We start from the raw sequence: 14958 nt of genomic DNA, 5'->3' as shown, positions 1-14958 counted from the left end.
CAAGCCACAGCTTGGTTAGCCATGTGAAGGGGAAGTATGTCAAAGATATGTATACATAAAGAACACCTTCACTTGAGTAGCAAAGTAAACACTATTAGTAGTATTAATGATATGTTGAAAATTCTGCAGGTAGAGGTGAGCCAATGCAACTGACAGTGCTCTCTATTTGTATCCTAGCATTTTTATTGTTTGGATGGTAGCAGCAGCATCCAAGGAAAAAAGACTGAGGGCCTCCGAAGGAGATTCCCTCTTGACTCAAGTTGACCAGTCAACAATGGTCCATCTCCTCCTTTTGTGGAATGAGAAGAACAGCAGCACACAAACTGAAAGTAGGGTAATGCCCATGATGCATTTGGCTGACTTTTCTTCATCAAACCACAGTGGACTGTTGCATAACTGACTGCAGTTACAGTGATATAGAAGTGAATCTGGGATTTCCTGGGCATCTCAACTTGAAAAACTTTATGAATGTGGATATAAGGTTGATCTCACTCATACTGATTATAAATTTATCGATATTTATGGTAAACCTATTACAGGGTTATCTTGGCAAGAAAAGCAAAAGTATACACACACACAAAAAACAAGTTCCAGGTTCTTCTAAGAACTTTCCCCTGTTAAACATCTGCTCACATTCCTTTTGCAGCAAAACATGGCATGGACTTCTATAAACATGTTTTCTTCTGCTGCGCACCTGGTATGCATACAGGTGCAGAGAACATACAACTTAGGGGTGGTGATTATTTCCCCCCTGTAATTATTGCAATTGTTGTGATTGATCTGTGTTTTCCTTGTACCAAAGTCCCACAGCATTTCCCACTCCGGATGTCACATTTGAGATCAATTATAATTTCTTGCATCATACTGGGAAAGAGAACTGTTATACTGTATTTGGGATACTTAGGATTGAAGCTTGAATTTATATCAATGGTAGTGTGGCATGAACACTCAGCTGAACCCAGTAAGAAGCTTCCAAAGGAGCTGGACTTCTTAGGTTGCAAACCTCTCCTCAAACAAGCTGAATATAATACGCTTAACTGAAATTAGGTGTCTGTGGATTGTTTGTGCTCCTCTCCCCTTATGATCTTGCTACTATTATTAATTAATTTGCCCTTGGGCATAATGAGGAAAGAAAATCTAGATTTGTCAGATCTAAAAATGTATCCACCATATAATTATTACAGACTAGGAGATTATCTCATTGGTGGAGTTATACCTATAAGGACAACTGTGTATCCAGCACATGTATTCATATCTGACCCTACCCATGACTTCACACCGTAAGTGTCTATTGATATTAGCTTCTTCTTCTTAGTCTTTTTGATCTGGATGCATCCTTCCAGGCTAAATTATTAATGACTTCTCTCAGACAGCAGAAGACTTTTGAGCTCTAATGTCTGGGGTGGGGGAGATGTTTTGCAATGTAATAGGGAAAGCACTGGTTACACTTGGAGATTTTAATGCTGTCACAAATACATCTCTTATTATGTAGATTCAATTTGATCTGCAAGTTTTGAAGCTGGGAGAAAGCCAGACTCAAATTGTAGTAGATAAAGAACCCTCAGTTACATTACATCTATCATCTTCATCATTAATGGATAAACTAATTCATGGAAATGCAGGAGGAGGATTTAATGCTACTCTCCCCGCTTCTCCTGGGACTCCAAAATCAAAATGGAAACTGATAAAAGTTTGCTTTACTAAAAACATAAAAATTAACATTATAAATTAACTATCAAATAGAATATGAAGCAATTTAAAAGCTTGTCCATCAGTTCAATATGCCCATCAATTCTACACCGACTAATCATATAATTTTAGAGTTGGTAGGGACTGCAAGGGTCATCCCCTTGCCATGCAGGAATGCACAGCTAAAGCACTTCTGAAAGATGTCCATCCTGTTGAAAGATGGGGGGTCCACCACCCTCTGAGGCAGTCTATTCTACTCTTACAGTGAAAAAGTGCTTCCTAATGTTTAGATATAATTTCTTTTCTTGTAATTTCAATCATGAATGTGAAAAAAATGTATACTGGTAATAAAGCAGAAGTTCAGGGGCTTTGGCCTCTTTTTTTCTTGGGGTATCTGAGAGAGATTTTTGAACACAGGAAACTCAACCATATTAAAATCATAAGAAAAGCTCAGAAAGATCTGACCAAGGGCCGATTTAGGCCTTTGTAATACAATGGCCAACTATATACCTACAGGAAAATGGATTTTTCAGGATATCTCTTACATTCTGAATGGACATGAACATAAATAGCTATAGTGTGTTCTTCAAGCACCTTCCCATCACAGATATAAATCTCACTTTAGTTAAAAGAGGACTAGAGTAGAAGTGGAACTCATACAGCCTACCAGATGCTGTCAGACTAGAAATCCAAGCATTCCTCACCCTTGGCTATGCTAATCAATGCTGCTGGATTTGGAGTCCTATAATATTTGGAAGTCTTCATAAACCCTGCCCCTGGACTAGAGCATAGTGTTTTGGTTGGATAAATCTCTATTTAATTTTCATTGCAGCTTATTGGAGAGGAACTATCAGCATGTCTTGGCCATATTGACAGCTGTTAATGAGATCAATCAAAATCCACTGCTCTTACCCAACCTTACTCTTGGCTACAACATCTATGAAAATTATTTTAGCTTAAGAATAGTCTATGAAGCCACAATAGAGCTGCTGTCTACTGGGCACTGGATGATCCCTAATTTCAGGTGTGGAAGGCAAGAAAAACTCCTGGCTGTTATCCAAGGAGGGGACTTTGAAACCTTTTTTCAGATGTCAACCATCTTAGAACTCTACAAAGTCCCTCAGGTAAGGACAGCACTGGCACTTGAGTATATCTCAGTCCAAACTCTTAGCTGCTAGAATTGTAGTCTTCTCAGAAATGTGAAACCGGAGTATGCTTGGGATGCTGTAGTAAAATCTGTTTCTTAATTTGGGATTTTTCTGTTATCTGCTTCAAGAGAGCTATGATCAATATGTACTTTGTAAAGTCACAAAATTTGCCTTTTGTTAGCAATACTAGCAAGTTTAAGGAGAGCCACTGTGGCATAATGGTTTGCACATGACTCTGGAGACCAAAATGTGAATCCCCACCCAGCCACGGAAACCAATTGGGTGACCTTAGGAACATCACACCCTCTCAGTCTCAGAGGGAAGGCAAAGGCAAACCCTCTCTGAAAAAAATCTTGCCAAGAAAACCCTGTGAAAGGTTTGACATAAGTTGGAAACAACTTTAAGGCACACAACAACAACAAAAAGATAAAACCCATATAAAAGAATCAAAACAATTTTTCTGTTGCATCTTTTTTCTCAAGGACCACTAAGTAATAAATGAAAAGTTTGGGATGGGGATTGGACATGGGTGTCCCCAGGATAAAAAATTACATTTTAGAGCAACATCCCTTTAAAAAAACTTCTTTCCATCATCATCATCATCATCATCATCATCATCATCATCATCATCATCATCATCTTTCTGGGGAAATACCTTGCACTATTCCTCCCCTTGGCCCAGTATAGAAGAAATGACAAATATGAGGGAAAATGTGGAGAAAGGATTCCAATGAAGTAATAATAATTATTAATAATTATTAATGATATCTACTAAATGTATTACAGCAGAATGAAAAATTGTTGTTGTTGTTGTTGTTTATTTATATAGCTCCATAAATCTACATGGTGCTTTACAGACATCATAAAATCAACACATAACTTGCCAATGGTGTACAATCTAAAAAGTCATGACAAAAATAATATACCATGATTAGACTAACTATCCCATTAAAATACAAGAATAACCGAAAAACTAAAAGACAAAAAAAATCTCAATACAGAAAACTTAAAACACGCATACACACAGAGACAAAAAACAAACAAACCAGTGCCACAGCTCATTGTTATATCTCAGTTGCTCAAATCCAGTCTACAAAAGTTGCATATGATCCAAAGTCTTTCCAATTATTGAAATTTTAATATGATTTGTATGGCAAATGTACTCTTTTAAAAAACTTCTTAAGCATTTACAAAAATTCTGAGAACAGCCTGTTCATTACCTTCTTGTGCAGTAGCTTTTGCTCCTAACTGATATATTGTAATTTATTGTACAATTAAAAACCAATGAATATACAGTATATTTAAATTTTAGGAATATATCAAAGGGTGAAACTTTTGGTCTTACTTTATAATATGCTTTTCCTATGCACTCCTATACATGTGTGCTCAGAATTAAACCCTAATAAATTTAATATGACATACACCCACAACAAGTGTGTAGGAGATTGATGTTCATGGTTTTGGGAGAAAATCCCAATGAATTCAACGACTGTTAGTTCTTCTGAGTAAGTATGAACAGGAATGCACTGTTAGACAAAAACCATTTTAGGCTAGTAGTGTCTGAGAATTATTTACAACACTAAATATTGATTCCTTTTCTCACCAGCTCACTTATGGCTTTATCAATCATATTCTGAGTAGAAAATCTCATTCTTTCCCCTCCTATTGGATGAGGCCTAAAGAAAGGCCACAGTACATGGGGATTGTAAAGTTGCTCCTGTATTTCAGGTGGACCTGGGTCAGTCTTGTTGCTCCAAGAAATGATGGTGGAGATCAATTTCTGAGAACCCTGGAGGCAATGTTTGCTGAGAGTGGGATTTGTGTAGCTTTCATATGCAGATTTCCACAAATATATTCTGATGGCATTCATGTTTCAGAACAAGAATTATTTGATTTCCTGGCACACCTTAGACAAAGGAAATCCAATGTGTTCATTTATTATGGTGATTCTGACTCGATGCTTCTGCTGCCTTTTGTGCTAGTCAAAAATGAAGAAGAGGTGTATGACCCTCCAGGAAAAGTTTGGATCTCCACAGCTTTGTGGGGCTTCACCTTAAGCACTTCTTTTTCATACTGGGATATTAAATTCTTCCATGGTGCATTGTCTTTCATCATCCAAACAGACAGGAAGTCAAAATTTCAAGATCTTTTCTTGATTCAAAGTGATGATTCCCTTGATCATGCTTGGTCAGAAACACTTGAGTGCTCTGATCCTGACCACAGATTATCACAGAAGACCTGGAAAAGATGCAAAGTGAAGGAAAACTTGGAAAGCCGTCCTTCAGCTTGGCTGGAAAAAGGCATGTCTCCTGAGAGCTACAATATTTACAATGCTGTCTATATTGTGGCACATGCCTTCCATACCATGATCACAGCCTTATCTAGCCACAGGATGAAAGCAGAAGATGGACTGGACCTTACAGATATAACACAGTTATGGCAGGTAAGAAAAAGAATCATTCTAGCTGCATTGCAGAGGGAGGGAGGGAATATCAACCTGTATGTGTATGTCCCTAACATGATGCCAGCCATTGTTTTACACGCAGAAGACTCCAAGCTGAATCCTTGGTCTGTCCAGCTAAAACAATCTAAATAAATGAATAAAGGGATCTTTGTTTTGCTCTCTGAGACTCCAGATAGAAATTTGGATGTCTCAAAAAATATATGATTTTTTTTTAAAAAAAATGTTTCTTAATTGTCACATTTTAAGATTTATTCCATGAAAAAATCATATGTAGTTGTTTAGCACAGAAAACAGAATTTCCCGGACATGAAAAAGCCTTTTCTGCATGGAAAATAATATTTCTGTGCAGTAATGCTATTCTCTATGGAGAAAAATGATGTTTCCTATGCAAAGAATGCTTAGTTGGGGACTTATTCTCTATGCTAAAAATATTATTTTCTGTGCAGAAACTGTTGTTTTTGGTGCAAAACTGCCACACGTGATTTTAAAAATTATTTTATTATTGTTATTATTTAGAATAGGTCTTGAGCTGTGAATAGTCTTTGAAAACATCCTACAGAATCCTGGGATTTGTAGTTTTGTGAGGCACCAGCATTCTCTGTCAGAGATGACTAAAGTCTAACACTTGAGCTACTGTTCAACACTGCTTCTGAACATTACTACTTCACTTACTTCAGAACAGGGCAGATTGACTACTGTGTTTGGAAAGGCAGAAGCAATGCTTCTAAGGGCCCAAACAGATGGGTGAAATGCACACACACACACCCATGTGCGCATCTGGGCATTTTTAGAGCACAGCATCTATATGCCACACACTCCGATGATGCCTGAAGCTGGCCTGAAACCACCCAGCTGCCCAGACATTGGCAGCTTCAAGACACTCTGGCAGCTGGGTGGGGGGGCTGCTAAATATGGCTTTTTCCTAGCCCAAAATGGAGTGGATCTTTTCTGCTCCTTTTTGGGGTGGCTTCAATGTGGATTTGGGCTGTGGTGCATGGTTGCCATGGTCCCAAACTTTCTTGGGAAGGAGCAGCTTCAAGCCACCCCTTCCTGCTTGTCTGTTTTGCCCTTAAGTCATCTGTCCCTTTTGTAAACACAGATGTTTCCCCTTCTTTCCAGCTTCACCCTTTTCTGAGAAATGTCCGCTTTAATAGTACAACCTTGGAAGAGGTGTCTTTTGATGAGGATGGGGAATTGGTGGCCAACTATGAGATTGTGAATGTGGTCACATTTCCTAATGAATCTGCCAAAAGGGTAAAAGTTGGGAAGCTAGAGAGCCAGGTTTCTTCATTTGTAGAGATAACCATTCATGAAGAGACCATTGTGTGGCCCAAGTGGTTTAAACAGGTGGGAAATGTGTTTTGTATTCTACAAGCTAGTGTAATGTACAGAGTAGTTGTTAAAGTAAAATATAGGCCTGGAAATCATCTGTTAAAATTAATGGTATGTTCATTAATTGTGTCCAACTACTGTATCTTAGCCTTTCAACCCCTCATTTGCAACACGCGATAACATTGCTGGAGTGCAACCAGATATTTCTGAGAGCATGTATAAGAAGTATTGTGTAGCACCTTAGAGACCAGAACAATCTGGTTCTGCCACTAACCCATTGAAGCATGTGCCACAATAAATTTTAGCCTTTAAGTTGCAACAGCAAATATAGAGAAATCCCACCTCCACCACAATGTTTTACAGTTATCTACAGCCCTACCCAGCCTGGCCAGGGCCTGTGCAAGTTGTAGCACAAAACAGATCAAAGGCTCTTAGTTACAACTGTATCCTTTCCTAACCTTTCCCTGAACTCTCACACGACTTTCTCCCTGTCAGTTATTCTAGAAGCCCAAGACCAAAGCTAGAAAACATCCAGGTTGCTAGATTCCATTTTTCACCATGTCCAGTTCTTCATCAACATCTGAAAGGCTGATGATACCGCATTTCCAGAACCATGGGCCCGTCATCACAGAATCATACATTCATAGAGCTGGAAGAGACCTCAAGGGCCATCCAGTCCAACCTTCTGCCATGCAGGAACACACAATCAAAGCAATCCCAACAGATGTTCACCCAGCCTCTGTTTAAAAACTTCAAAAGAAGGAGATTCTACCACATTCCCATGCAGTGTATTCCACTTTTACCATTCTGCTCTTACCATACTTTCAAGGAGATGTCTTCTATTGTTGAAAAATCTTACCATCTGGAAGTTCTTCCTAGTGTTTAGACAGGATCTCTTTTCCTGTCGTTTGAATCTGTTGCTCCATATTCTAATCTCTGGAGCAGCAGAAAACAAGCTTGCTCCGTCTTCAATATGACACCCTTTCAAATATTTAAATGTCACTATCTTGTCACCTCTTAACCTTCTTTTCCCCAGGATAAACATACCCAGCTCCTTAAACTGTTGGGTATGTTTACCCTAGAGAAGAGATAGTTAAGAGTATAGTTAATTTGCTCAAATTCTATTTCAGAGGACGAAAAGGAAAAGTCTTCAACATTTCTTTTCTTCACACTTTATAGACAAGGCCCTGTTCTGTCTGTACACCAAGCTGCCAACCAGGATACAGGAAGATAGTTCCAGAAGGTCAGCCAATTTGCTGCTATGATTGTGCTCCATGCATGGAGGGGACCGTTTCTACCCGCACAGGTAGGTGTTTCTAAAGAAACAGTAGGCAAAGAGGCAGGTGGGTGGATATGATGACAGTAGAGTGTTTACTGTGCTCTAAATATTTGTCTGAACTTCAAAAGATCCGTCCAAGGTTTTGAATTCTGCATGCCAAATAGTTCAGTACCTTGGATAGTGCATATAACCTTCAAACTAATGTTAAAGTTGATCCACTGCTCCAAAGATTTCAGAGCCACCAGCTTTCTCTTCACCAAGGATATAAAGACCAGATACAGTTTAAAAAATAACTGTGCTGGGGTCTGAGAACGCAGTTTTGCACAAAGCATAGTCTTCTTTGCAAAATTCTATTCCAAATTTTTTAGATGGAGATTTTTCACTGAGAGCCAGTGTGGTGCAATGGTCTGAATGATGGACTAGGACACTGGCAGACTAAGGTTTGAATCCTTGCTCAGCCATGGAAACCCAGTTGGGGTAACCTTGGGCTAGTCACATCCTCCCAGCCTCAGAAGAAGGCAAGGGCAACCTCTCCTGAACAAATTCTTCCAAGAAAATATCGTGATAGGTTAGTCTTAAGGTTGCCATAAGTTAGAAATGACTTGAAGGTGTACAACAATAATAACAAGCTTTTTATCACATATTTGAAATATAATATTTAGTTCTTCTGAATCCACATTAGGAGGCCTATTGGAGCTGCCTTGCCTTTCTCTCCCTCAAGATGGTGGATAGATGTTGAGAAACTGGAGCGTTTCCAAAGGAGGGAGACTAAAATGGTGAAGGGTCTGGAAACAATGCCCTATGAGGAATGACTTAGGGAGTTGGTGATGTTTAGCCTGGAGAAGAGAAGGTTAAGAGGTGATATGATAGCCCTGTTTAAATACTTGAAGGTATGTCATATTAAAGAGGGAGAAAGCTTGTTTTCTGCTGCTCCAGAGAACAGGACCCGGAGCAATGGATGAAAGCTCCAGGAAAAGAGATTCCACCTCAACATTAGGAAGAACCTCCTGACAGTAAGAGCTCCCTCGGAGTGTAGTTGAGTTTCCTTCCTTAGAGGTCTTTAAACAGAGGCTGGATGGCCATCTGTTGGGGATACTTTGATTGAGAGTTCCTGCATGGTAGTTGGGTTAGACTGGATGACCATTGTGGTCTCTTCCAACACTATGATTCTATGAAAACCTGTAAATGAATAATTAAAGAGTTGGCCAGCATGCACCTATTCCTAATTTCCTACTCAGATGCACTCCAATCTACAAAACAGATCAAAAACAGGAAGTTGGTTAGTCTGGTGATATTCTTAGAATTTTCTCCAAAACGGCTTTAGTGCTATAGTTTAGTGAAGTGGACTAACTCTCTTTAGCACTTTTTCTTAAATCTCAGTATTTCAGTCAAATAACAGATCCCAAGATTCCATAGGCTGAAGCCATGGCAGCTGAAGTGGTATCAGATTCATAAAACTGTTGATGAGATATACGTCAAGTCTCTAACTTTTGTAGAAGACACAGTGAAGCAGAACACGAAGTCACTATTCTGCCCAGTGTTCCTCAATGTGTGTGTAGCCAATCAAGGAAATCACAGCTGTGATGGCCCTCCCATTTAGAGACATATTGGTTTAGAGATGTAAATTTATATAGTGGCCCATTGATCTCTGCACTACACACACACACCTGGTAAGTAGCCATACTAAAGGACATTGCTGTTGGAGGGCTTGTAGTGACAGCCCTCACTTGTGAATGAAAAAGCATCCCATGTATGCATTATGGGGAAATAGTTCATTTTGTATTTTGTACCTGTATCTTGCATTTTGGCCCAATGGGGAGTAGAAAAAGAAAGGCTAAAATGTGTAAGAGAGAGCAGAGGCAGCTGGTAGTTTCATTATCCATGGAGCAATCTCAATCTCAGATCTAAGATTTTAGAACAATTCTGGGGATAGGGTTCAGGACACTGGATAGATCCTGCAAAGTTCAGATTAAATCCTAAAGTGGGGTCACTGCTATGGGAGCTACCAGACTCAAGTATGTGTGAGGAAAAGGGCAAATGGGGAGGGAATAAATACCTCCTTTCAAAGTCACTTTATCTTTCCAGCTGCAGTCCACCTAGCCCACTGGCTCAAAAGAGTAAGCCATAATTGAACTCAATTAGTCAGTTCCTTAAAGTGTTTTTGAACACAGGTAACAGTTTTTCTATGTGTTGTTGTTGTTGTTGTTGTTGTTGTTGTGTGCCTTCAAGTCATTTCTGATTTATAGGGACCCAATCATTGGGTTTTCTTTGCAAGTTTCTTCAGAGGGGTTTGCCATTGCCATCCTCTGAGGTTGAGAGAACATGACTTGCCCAAGGTCACCCAGTGGGTTTCCATAGTTGAGCCAGGATTCAAACCCTGGTCTCCACAGTCATAGTCCAACACTCAAACCACTACACCATTCTGCCTTATTATGTAATGTCAGTAATCCTTATAACAGTCTTAAGCCTGTGTCAAATCAGTGTACAGTTTCCTCATGTGCAGATGAAATGTAAGCATGAGACTTAGCATAAGCAAGTTAGGTAATTTTGGACACCTTCTGTCCCAGGTGAAGCAAGGTACCTTTGCTCATCATTAAGAAATTCACTATGAAAATATGGCATTTCTCCCCCCCCACTCCTCATTGTATGTATTCATTTATTTATTAGATTTTTATTCCACTTCAAATACAACAATTGTAATAAACTTATCATATCCAGAGGATACTGTGTTGTTACCCAAACCTTTGGATTTCTTCCACTAATAGCTTGCACAGCTTGGCAAAATGAGTCTATTAACTGTTTTCTCCAAGGAAACTATATCTGACTCTCTGTGACTTGGCTCTTTTGCATATACTCCTGAACCAGGGACATTAGGCATGTCTTTCTTTTTAAAAGAATATTCCAGGTGGGGCCTGACCAGAACAGAATAGAGAGTTTTGCATGAACAGAAGCCAAGATGGAGGGAAAAAAAATCAAGAAGGAGGGAAAAGTGTGGGGGAGAGGACAGGAGTGAAACAGTGCTAGGATGAGGGGCCAAAGAGATGTCTAACCCAGAAAAAGCTGGTACAAGCCAAACGAATACTCGGGAAGACACAAAAATAACATTACCAAAGAAAAAGAGTTGGGGAAGAGAAGAGAAGAGTGCTGTGATGGGAGTGTAACTGATAGGTTTTTAACTTGAGCAGAGCTGGTTTCTTTGACTACTTAAAGATATGAAATATTGTTAGAGTTTGCACTGTGGAATACCAGTTGAGTTTTAGCTACTGAATTTCTTTCTTTCTTTTTTTCCAGATGGAGATCATTGTCATGTATGTTCTGAAGATCAATACTCAAACAAGGACAGAGATCAATGTGTTTACAAAACTATAGTTTTTCTGTCTTACAGAGACCCTCTGGGGATTACATTGGTTTTCTTTTCTTTGTTTTTGTGCCTGGCCACAGGTTTTGTTCTAGGAATCTTCCTGAAATACCGTAACACTCCAATAGTCAAAGCCAACAACCGTAACCTCACCTGCATCCTCCTTGCCTCTCTCCTGCTTGCCTTTCTGTCCTCATTTCTATTCATTGGCCAGCCACAAAAGGTGCTTTGCCTTCTTCGCCAAACTGCCTTTAACATCATCTTTTCAGTTGCCATCTCTTCTATTCTGGCAAAAACAATCACTGTGGTACTGGCATTCATAGCCACAAAACCAGGTAACAGAATACAGAAATGGGTGGGGAAGACATTGGCAAATGTCATTGTCTTTTCTGGCTCCATTATTCAGTTTGGCATCTGCATTATCTGGATTGGCACCTCTCCTCCCTATCCAGAACTTGACATGAATCACCAGATCGGACAGATGATCCTGCAGTGCAATGAAGGGTCTGTCACTATGTTTTATAGTGCCCTTGGCTACATGGGTTTCCTGGCCATCATTTCTTTTATTGTGGCTTTCTTAGCCAGGAAGCTACCTGGAGGGTTCAATGAAGCCAAGTTTATCACCTTCAGCATGCTGGTGTTTTGCAGTGTTTGGGTGTCCTTTGTGCCCACTTATCTGAGCACTAAAGGTAAATACATGGTGGCTGTGCAGATCTTCTCCATCTTGGCTTCCAGCACTGGGTTACTGGGTTGCATTTTTCTTCCCAAATGTTACATCATTGTACTGAAGCCTCATTTAAATACAAAAGAGCAGCTGATTATGAACAGGAAAATAAAATAATTGGCTTTCTATCCATTTTTTTGTCTTGTGTTATCCTTTGCGATATATATGTTGATGTCATGTAGTAGTAATAGCAACATTTGTGCTGTGGACATGATTCAGAATCATGCTGATGATGATTACTCTGAGTGTTTTGGTGCCCTTTTCAAACATTGTGAGAGGCTCAAATAAGGATGGATAATTTTGTGCTGGCCCTGCTCCTAACATCTTCATTCACACAGGGTCTGATCCCCTTACTTTGTAGCATCTGGAAATATAATGCTACTTATGTTTGAGTGAAGGTAAGCTGAAACCATGACATTCCTGTTAAATGAAGGACATTTGGATATAAGGCTAACATACAGATCAAGTCAGAACAAAATAGTGAAGAATCAGGGCAAAATGTAGTAATATTACTGTAGACTACTGTAATGTGCTGTACATGAGTCTGACCTTGAAGGTGAATCAGAAACTAATTAGTGCAATATGCAGCAAGACTACAGATTGCTGTACCATATAGACGACACATAACACTGGTCTTAAAGAAACTGCACTGGCTGCCAATTCACTTCTGGACTGTTATGTGGGTGACATTCAAAGATCTAGAAACATAGAATCCTAGAGCTTGAAGAGACTCAAGGGTCATGCAGTCCAACTCCCTGCCATGCTGGAATACACAATCAAAGCATTCCCAACAGATGGCCATTCAGCCTTGGTTTAAAAACCTCCAAAGAAGGAGACTCTACCACTCTCCGAGGGAGTCTATTCCACTCTCAAACAGCTCTTATTGTCAGGATGTTCTTCCTAATGTTGAGGTGGAATCTCTTTTCCTGTAGTTTGCACTCATTCCTTTGTCGCTGGAGCAGAAAACAAGCTTGCTCCTTTTTTCATATCACATTCTTTCAAATATTTAAAGATAGCTACCATGTCAACTCTTAACCTTCTCTTCTCCAGGATAAACATGCCCACCTCTCTAAGCCATTCTGGCTTGGAATCTTGATGCTCAAAGGTATGCTTCTTCTTTTATAAACTGGTCCAAGGACTGAAAGCTGCTGAAGAGGTCATCTCCTGGATTCCAATATGATGTGAGAGAACATAGTAGAGGGCCTTTTTCGTCATGGCATTGCCCTTGTGGAATGCCCTTGAAGGCCCAGTTGGTGCGCTATCTATCTATCTATCTATCTATCTATCTATCTATCTATCTATCTATCTAATCTATCTATCTATCTATCTAATCTATCTTCTCTATCTATCTATCTATTGGTGCTAGGTCAGGATATAACTTTATGTTAAAACCATTGGGGTCCAGTTTATGTTTTTACAATATGCATGGTTTAAATTCTTTTAGTCTTTTAAAGATCTTTTAACTCATTAGAATTATTTAATATGTTTTATCTTATTTAAATGTATCTTATTTTATCATATTTAAACTATTTACTGACTTTAATTTGAAAATGTTTAAATTGTTCATTACCCTGAGAGCTCAAGATAATTGAGCAGGACAAAAACATTTTAATTAAACTCACAAATAAACAATGCCAGCTTAAAATTATTTATATTAAAGATGCTATGTTCTTTGTTGTTTTTGCTTCAACAGATGTGGTATTCTATACAGGTTATCCAGAATAATCTAAGTTCAATTGTATTTTCCCCAAAGGTTCCTGAGATCTGAAACAGGTGCACCTAGAGGAAAGAGGCAGATTAGAGAAAGTAAGATGATCTGACAGACAGATAGAAACTTATTGAAGTAAGGTAAGGCTTGCTCTGAAACATATAACCTTATCGTTTTATTAAACAAACTTGTCAGGCAAATGAAAAGACAAGTGTGTTTTTTTCCTCCCTCTGCATTGTTGTAAAAGCATGGGAGAGCATTGTAAAAGTATCATTTTTGCCAAATTGATTATTTCAGCTTGGTAAATGGGACACTTTTACGACACTTTTACGACCCTCTCCCACGGTTTTACAACTGGAAAAGAACGAAAGAGAACGAAGTCATGCAGAGGGAGAAAAACACACACACATCTTTTTGTTTGCCTGCAGAGTTTATTTAATAATGTGATAAGCCTCATAGATTTCTGGGAATTAGTTTCAAAGAATGAGGACATGCAGTACTTTCTGAAGGACCAAATCCAGATTTCCTTGTCTGGGATGTATCTGAGCTCTTTACTCAGACACATGAACTGCTAAGTTAAATAAGCCTTTGTTGTTAACTGCCATCAAGTCAACTTTGACTGAATGGTAACCCCATGAAGGAGAGATCTCTAAGTCAACCTGTCATCAACAGGTCTAGCTGATTCAGGACTGTGGCCTCCTTGATAGAATCTATCCATCTAGAATGTGGTCTTCCTTTTTTTCTTGCTACCCTCTACCTTACCAATCATTATTGTCTTTTCTAGAAAGTCATGCCTTTTCATATGTGCAAAGTATGACAGATTAGTTATCTCAGATTAGTTATCTTGGCTTCTAAGGAGACTTTAGGCTTCATTTGTTCTAGGACTCAATGGTTTATCTTTTTAACAGTCCATGGTATCTGTAGAACTCTTCTCCAGCACCATATTTCAGTTGAGTTGTTTTTCTTCCTATCAGTTTTCCTTACTGTCCAACTTTCACAACCATGCATAGAAATGGGAAATACAATGGCATGAACAATCCTAACTTTAGCATTCAATGATATAGCTTTACACTTCAGGATCTTGTTTTATTCCTTCACAGCTGTTCTTCAAGTCCTAGTTTTCGTCTGGTTGCTTGCTCACAGCCTCCATTTTGATTAATGACTGAGCTACAGTATGGAAAGCCTTGAATTATTTCAAAGTCTTCATTGTCTGCTTTAAAGTTTAGTAAATTATCTGTGGTCATAGACTATTAAGT

Source organism: Sceloporus undulatus, chromosome 2 (assembly GCF_019175285.1).
Source record: "Sceloporus undulatus isolate JIND9_A2432 ecotype Alabama chromosome 2, SceUnd_v1.1, whole genome shotgun sequence".
In the NCBI taxonomy this organism is placed as follows: Eukaryota; Metazoa; Chordata; class Lepidosauria; order Squamata; family Phrynosomatidae; genus Sceloporus; species Sceloporus undulatus.
This window is presented reverse-complemented; position numbering follows the sequence as displayed.